Source organism: Poecilia formosa, unplaced genomic scaffold (genome assembly GCF_000485575.1).
Source record: "Poecilia formosa unplaced genomic scaffold, Poecilia_formosa-5.1.2 Scaffold469, whole genome shotgun sequence".
Taxonomy (NCBI): domain Eukaryota; kingdom Metazoa; phylum Chordata; class Actinopteri; order Cyprinodontiformes; family Poeciliidae; genus Poecilia; species Poecilia formosa.
The window spans coordinates 52013-59231 of record NW_006800408.1 but is presented as its reverse complement, the minus strand read 5'-3'; positions in this window follow the sequence as shown (position 1 = coordinate 59231).

Below are 7219 nucleotides of genomic sequence, written 5' to 3'. Positions count from 1 at the left end.
GAAGTGTGGAAGCCTCTACTGTATCAAATTGACATAGGAATAACAGAGAGTTGGCCATTCTAAGGTAAAAACCCAGCGCATACAGTGTTCATATTTTTTATTTTTTTTCATCCAGATGGCTTCCCGCGCCCCCCCTGCAATGGCACGGCGTCCCTCCTAGGGGGTGCGCCCCTAGGAGGGACGCACCCTCCTAGGAGCTCAGAACTCAGCTTGGGAACTCGCCCCTTGGGAACTCAGAGTTTGGGAAACTCTGAGTTCCCAAACTCAGAGTTTGGGAACCTCTGAGTTAAACCAAGAGATGGCTCAATAGCTGTGGTCTGGACTGGCCTCAAATATGAATCCTAAGTCCTGCATATTAGAAACCAAACAAGAATTAATGAAATGTGGTGGATAAAGCTAAAAGAGCAGGACTTTAAAATTGCAGTCTTGAAAGAAAGACCAATCCTGAGACCTTCAAAATTCCAGACATTGAGTTTTTTGTCCTTAAGCCACTTTGCAACCAAATTGGTGGGATGTAGAGAGACATTGTTCATCTGGAAGACATTTTGTGTCCAAACTATTAATTTCTGCTCTGTAAAAAATGGTATTTCATATTTACAGTAAAATACTGCCAGCTGGGTTGTCAGTAATTCACCAAATACAGTATCTACAGTATCCTTACTGTAGCCTTTATTTTTGTTTTATTATTGTCATAATGCAATACAAAAAAGTAGGTATTGCACAGTCAATGTATGACTGTGCAACACATCATGTTACTGTTTCCGAATAATGAGATCATTTTCAAAAACGGAGATGATTTGTGGCAGGTTATGCTGACATGCCAATGTTGATTTTGTAGTTCTGACTTGTAATATACAGAAATAGTTTTGTTATTCCTAACTAATTGGTAACAGTCTGATTTAGTGTCACACAGAAAGAGAAATGGTTCTATCTTTTTTCAAAGTTCAATCATTGCTATGTTTAGCAAATGAATGACTGACCTTCACTTTCGTTGCCCTTAATTGTAATTTTATGAACCTTTTTAATGTGCACTGTGTGAACCGGAGGCTTCAGATCCAGTAATAAAAGTGCTTCTCTGTCTGTGCTCTGGTTTGAGGGACAGGTGTGATGTAATCGAGTGGCTGAAATGTCAGAATTGGGTGCAGGCAGACGGGCGGGCACAGTGAGGGGATTAATGCAGTGGCTCTGAGGCATACAGCCAGTTCTGCTATCATGACCTTGTCGACTAACTGCCAGTCAACTCAGACCTCCGAGGGTTTCTGCTTCCTTAGCTGAGGCTGACGCCGTGTCTGTCACACCAAAAGCTCCTCTCCAGACCCCACCTCAGCCCAGGAAGGATAGACTCTTTTCTTTTTTCTCAGAAACTTCATGGAGACCGAGAGCAGAGAGAGATTAGAGACATAACTGAATCAGCCCTGACTGAAATTTCCCTCCAAACTAAGAAATCTTTCGGGGACAACTGAAGGTTCCAGGCACATGTACAGAAAAAGGGAATGTTCTCCTAAGTTAGCAGAGTTTTTGTGTTTAGGAGACAGAGAATGAATGAAACAACATCAGACAGTGCCTAAATACTCAACACAGGAGCCCAATTAAGATCTGTAAGGCCTGGAGCACATAACACATAAGGAGCCTAATGCTTTTTAATGGCAAAAAATATGAGGAAAACTGTTCTGCTTTAATTTTGATAACCTTGTTTTAATTACATAATTACACGGCCATGTTCTAACCCCAATCTCTCGCTGCATTAAAAGGCAGCAGCCACAGTCGGGGCCATTTGTTCAGCATAACGACGGCTTTGAACTCGTGGAAAATATTATGCAAAAATCCTGCCTTTGATGCAGAGCAAAGAGCACATTTTAAACAATTATCATAGTTATTCTGGTGCTAATCGCCTAGAGGAACTATAAATTGGCAAGAGAGATCAAAAATAGTCTGGTTAGAAAAGTGTGTGCAGTGCACTCAGTACCTGCTACAGTCAGTGGATGTGGAACCCTGATATTTCTGTTGTAGTTCATCATCATACATAGACTGTTGTGTGTTCTGTCAGGAAAGTGTTCAGGTTTGTAGCACTGAAATCAGTCACTAGAAAATTCTGGATATAAGTGATGATAAAGCAGGTGGTTTTGATACATTGTTTAATGTTGTGCCTGAGATTTTTTTCCTTAGATTACAATCACCAAACTTAAATAACAAAACAAAACACATGGATCTGTTCAACACACAAAAACCTACGTAGTAGATTGGTTTGCTGCACTGGTCAGACACAGGATCAGTGTTTAGTCACACGATTAGCCTACTTAGCTTAGTGTAGCTTAACTGAATACAACTCTATTTTAATGCTGTTATGCTAACTCTATTAACAATTTAGCATGAAAATTACTGAACTATCATGCACTACAAATAAACAACTGTTTCTCCTATATAAAGACATTTTGTGCAGTAGTCTGAGGCTGTTTTTATCGTCTTCTCCTTCATATTATTAAGCATCAGGCACATCAACTGGCCAATGGGACTAGAGATAGAAATTAGCCTCTTTGCTATAATCTCAAGCATTTGCATGAAAATCATAATGAATATATAATGTCCCACTTTTAAAAAATCAACAAAGAGGAAAATATGGTGTTGCCTTTAATTATTCAACCCCAACCTGAAAATTATTTGCAACAGAAAGATAAAACAGGAACAGTTCAGATACAATCAGTCAAAGGCCTGACTGGTCAAACATGCTTAAATGCCACAACATGACTTACATACAAAGATGACTCTGGGTATAAAGTAGACCATACACAATGAAAATGAGACCCAACTTAAAAAAAGAACATTTGTTACATTTAATCAAATTAAGTTTGTCAAACTTTATTTATTTGCATGACATAATTTAACATGACAACATGATAAATTTACTTGAATAAACTTAACTTGACTTGTAACAAATTAAGTCATTTTTTAAAGTTGGACCTGTTTTCTCTTTTCAGTGCATCAGCAGGTATCAGTGGGTCGTTTCCAGCAGCTGGGCTGCATGAAGGTTACAGATGAATTCTGTACTGTAGTCTGCCAGGGGTTTTAAATGTACAGTAAATTTAGTCTGTGCAAACTTGAACAAAGACTTTAATATTTTCTCTCTTTCTTTTTAACAACAACAGTTTTTCTGCCGAAGGAAAAAAAAACACAACAACAAAAAAACAAAACAGAATTTCTGCACCATTTTGGGGGGAATTACTCTTTCACTGTATCAGTCCAAGAAAAGCGAAGCAGTGTGTCGGCCCGCCTCTGAGAGGATCTTTTCTTTCTTTTTATAAGTCAGAATCAGTTTTTCCAGGACTGTAGCAGCTTTGAACTCACAGCATAGATTCTGCAGGAATCTCTCCCTTGATGCAAAGTGAAGAATTCTGATTAAACAACTTTTCAAGTTCTTCTACTGTCAGTCAGTTTGGTTGCACGTTTGCAGCTGCGTTAATTCACATTTCTGTTACGATCTGTGTTTTCTGTATAGTTATTTTGGGGTTTTCTGTGTTTAGTCCTGTTTCCCTGAGTGTCTATGTTGTCCTGTCAGCCCTTGATTGTTCCCAGGTGTGTCTCGTTCCCTTGATTACCCCATGTGTATTTAAGTCCACCTGTTGTCTCTGTCTCTTGTCAGATCCACGTCTATTGTCTAATGTCTAATGTTGTCTCACGTACGTCTCAGCTCTCCAGTGGAACTGTATAGTCCTGGTTAGCTTCGCTCTCTTTTCAGTCTTGTTGTCAATGTTACCGATATTTAGCTGTGTGCTAACTTCTCCGCCGTGCCGCCTGTTTTGGACTGTTGGAGCATTGTCATTAAACTCGTCATTTTCATCACCATAACCTGGGTCTCAGCATCTCTCCTCCCCACCGACCACACCTTATGACAATTTCTGAGACATTCTGTTGAACAAAATTCTGAAAACATCTTCATTTAATCACAGCAGCTGGGATATTTTATTCTGACTTTACCCCACAGAAATGCTCTATGTAGAACTAATGGTGACTTCCTTTTTCAAACTCTTTGTCATGCTGAGTTTTGTAAATTATATAGCTTTCATTTGTGAAGGTTTATTTGTCAAATCAGATTCTTATTGGCAAACTTGGTTATAGCTATGTATAAAGGTGCAATAAAGGGTAGAAATATATTTGTTATATTAAACATATACTCTCAGATTCTATTTCCCGGTGCTTATTTTATTTTTCAAATCCACATTAAAACAAATCCCCCATTTTATAAATTCATTAAAACTAGATGTGACTAATGCAGTAATAACCCTGTAAACACCTTTAAATTCAAAATGTACAAGCATCAAAAACTGCTGTGAAATTATCAGTCATAAATATTTATTCTGGCTTTTTTTTATAAATAACATAAATATTAGAAATACTCTAATTTAACTCTCCATCTAACTCTACCAGGCATTTTCAGGATTTAAGATCTCTAAACAGTTACATATTCAGTTACAGATTCATGTTCAGTTCTGCAAACTGAATATGAATCCAAAGTAAGTTATTGTACTCTGCTGTATCTATCCATAAATCCTGAAGAATCCAATCTGTTAGGTAGATTACAGGTATGGGTCAAATTTCTGCTTTTAAATTCTGATGAGACAGAACAGTAGTCTCTAATAATGGGAATAGTGCTTTTTTGACCAGGATATGTCAACCAAATGCCATACCACACAGGTTTTGAGGACTTTCTTCAATCAAATCATTAACTGCCAAAATTAGAAATATGTCAGGCAGCAATATTGAAGAACTAGTTCATGCATTTGTTCAAATTGAAAAAATACTTCATTGATCCCCCCAATGAATTAAAGGTTGTTGTGTTCACATTAATTCAAATATGTTACTTCAAGGTTGTACTACTGAAGTTCTTTACTATTAGGAAGTCAAGATAATATTAACATCAACTTCATTCTAATTCATCTATGTCAACATTTAATGCATAAAAAAAAAGAAAAAACTTTAAAAGTATAGGAAAATCCATAAGTGCCACAAGAGGAAACTGTAGAAGGAAAATACTGAAACATTTGCTAAAAGAGAAAAGTTCCTGCTAAAACTTGAACCACCAGCTGCCTGACAGCTGAGATCACCACACTGTAAAAGAAATGCCAAAACAATGATGGAGGGCCCCTCAGTGTAATTAATGTAATATGTAGTGGATGTGTTTATTAAGGTGGAGATGAATGTTTTAGAATTGTGAAAGCTATTTGCACAGATTAAATATTGTTTTTGTGGAATATCAATATTTTTTTAGTATGTACCAGAACACAGGCTGCCCAGTTCAGAATAACATACCAGCACCAACAGACATTGACAATGTGCAAAGATTCTGCATGAGCTGTAGGTTATGAACTGATGACTTTTCTCCCTGTAGCTGTGATTAACAGTACAGTGGCGGAGTCACTCTGCGTGTCTAAGAGGCAGGACTTTTCACACCAACGGAGATAATTCGGTTATTGATTGCAACCATTACCAAGCCTCGAATGGGCTGTAGCTGAAAGCAAGATGGGATAAACAGGCTTCAGAAAGCCCCTGATGAGCTGCTGCCTTTGTTTTCCCAGGCTCTGGCTGCCCAGATGGAGCCCCAGCATGCAGCCAACACCTGGCTGCTGATGGATTAACACCTCCAAATAGTGTTTGCTTTAAACAACCATGCTACTTCTTTTGAACAAAAAGGGCTTTTATGCACTATTGAAAACTGTTTGATATCCTGCTGCACTTGTGTATCTTTAAAATTACAACTCTGGAAAGAAGAAAATATGATTGTTCAACATTTCCTTGCTTTACATGTGGATAGTTTTGCTTATCCTGTTACAGAAGATAAGGCACACATGGGACTTACACGCCCTCATCAGGTGATTAAATGCTGGATTCATTTCAGATTAATACAGCCCTCTGATGATGACTGCCATTTAGCTGTCAAGTCATCATATTCGCCGAAAAATGAGTTTGAGCTTCATCAAGAGGCAAATGTCGATTTCAACATTTCTATAACAATTGAAAGTACTGAGCTATAAAAGGTCATTCTGTCCCTGGAAAATATGTAATAGCCTTTCTTCAAGAATATTATTAGGAGGGTCCACTTTAAAAAGATATTAAATGCTGTGTGTTACAACAATCAAGTGTTACGTTTGACATAAAAGTTACAATAACGTGTGAAAGCATGGACTTATTCTGCAAACAAATACACTTCCACATGAGACATCCAGAAGGATTCATAGCAGACTGAACATTGATTGAATAAAATGCTAATCTATTTAGGATTTTATTCTTGACTTTTAATGTAACTCTGAGACAGCAGGATGAAAGTGTTTCACATTAGTATTAATCCAAGCACAGCATTGTGATTATGTCCCTCACTCCATAACTACTGATAATGCCAGAAAAATCATTGTGAGCCAGGCTTCACACGAGGCAATGTCACAGTGACAGCTCAGAACAGAGCAGCAGGCCTTCTACACTGTTATTTACAGGTGAGACAGCTTCCCCTGATCACTGGATTAACTCATCATCCACAACCTTTGATAGGCTGCTAAAACTGTAGCAGTAGGGAGCATGATCATTTAAAAACTTTTTCTCCTGTGTTTGCTATTTTTCCAAATTCAGTGTTTCAAATTATCAACCAAATGTTACTATCTGACAAATATAACCAGGTTAAATACATCAAACAGTTCCAAATGCTGATTTAATCTATTAATGGAAGACAGTTAATCATGGCTTTGTTTATAATGTTAAGAAATCTTATAACATATTTCATGTTATGAAAGAGTCAGATGTGATAATGGGATGGAAAATGTACTTGTTGCTTTTATGTTGGAAAGGAGATTAAATAGCAGAATTACAGCAGCTTCAGTACTCAGAACAGAGACTATGGGTTCTCAATTTGCCTGCTACAAAAAATACAAGATGGAAAGTAAAGCACAAAAAAGACATTTAAGCACTTTTGTTTTATCAGAGTGATTTGTAACTTTGTGCGATTTGATGCGTTTATCCTCTACTGATGGCTCAGGAGAGTCATTTCTAGGCACAGGATAAACATTTCCAAATTTATGGAAGAACAAGGTATATAAGACTCAGTAAAAGAATTATCTTTTTGTCAACGTTATGTTTATTCACAACGGATTGAACATGCAGCTGAAGAGTTTATTAATCAATGGAACAATCATGGCCCCACATGCGGACGTAGACACGTCAGCTTTGGCATACAGGT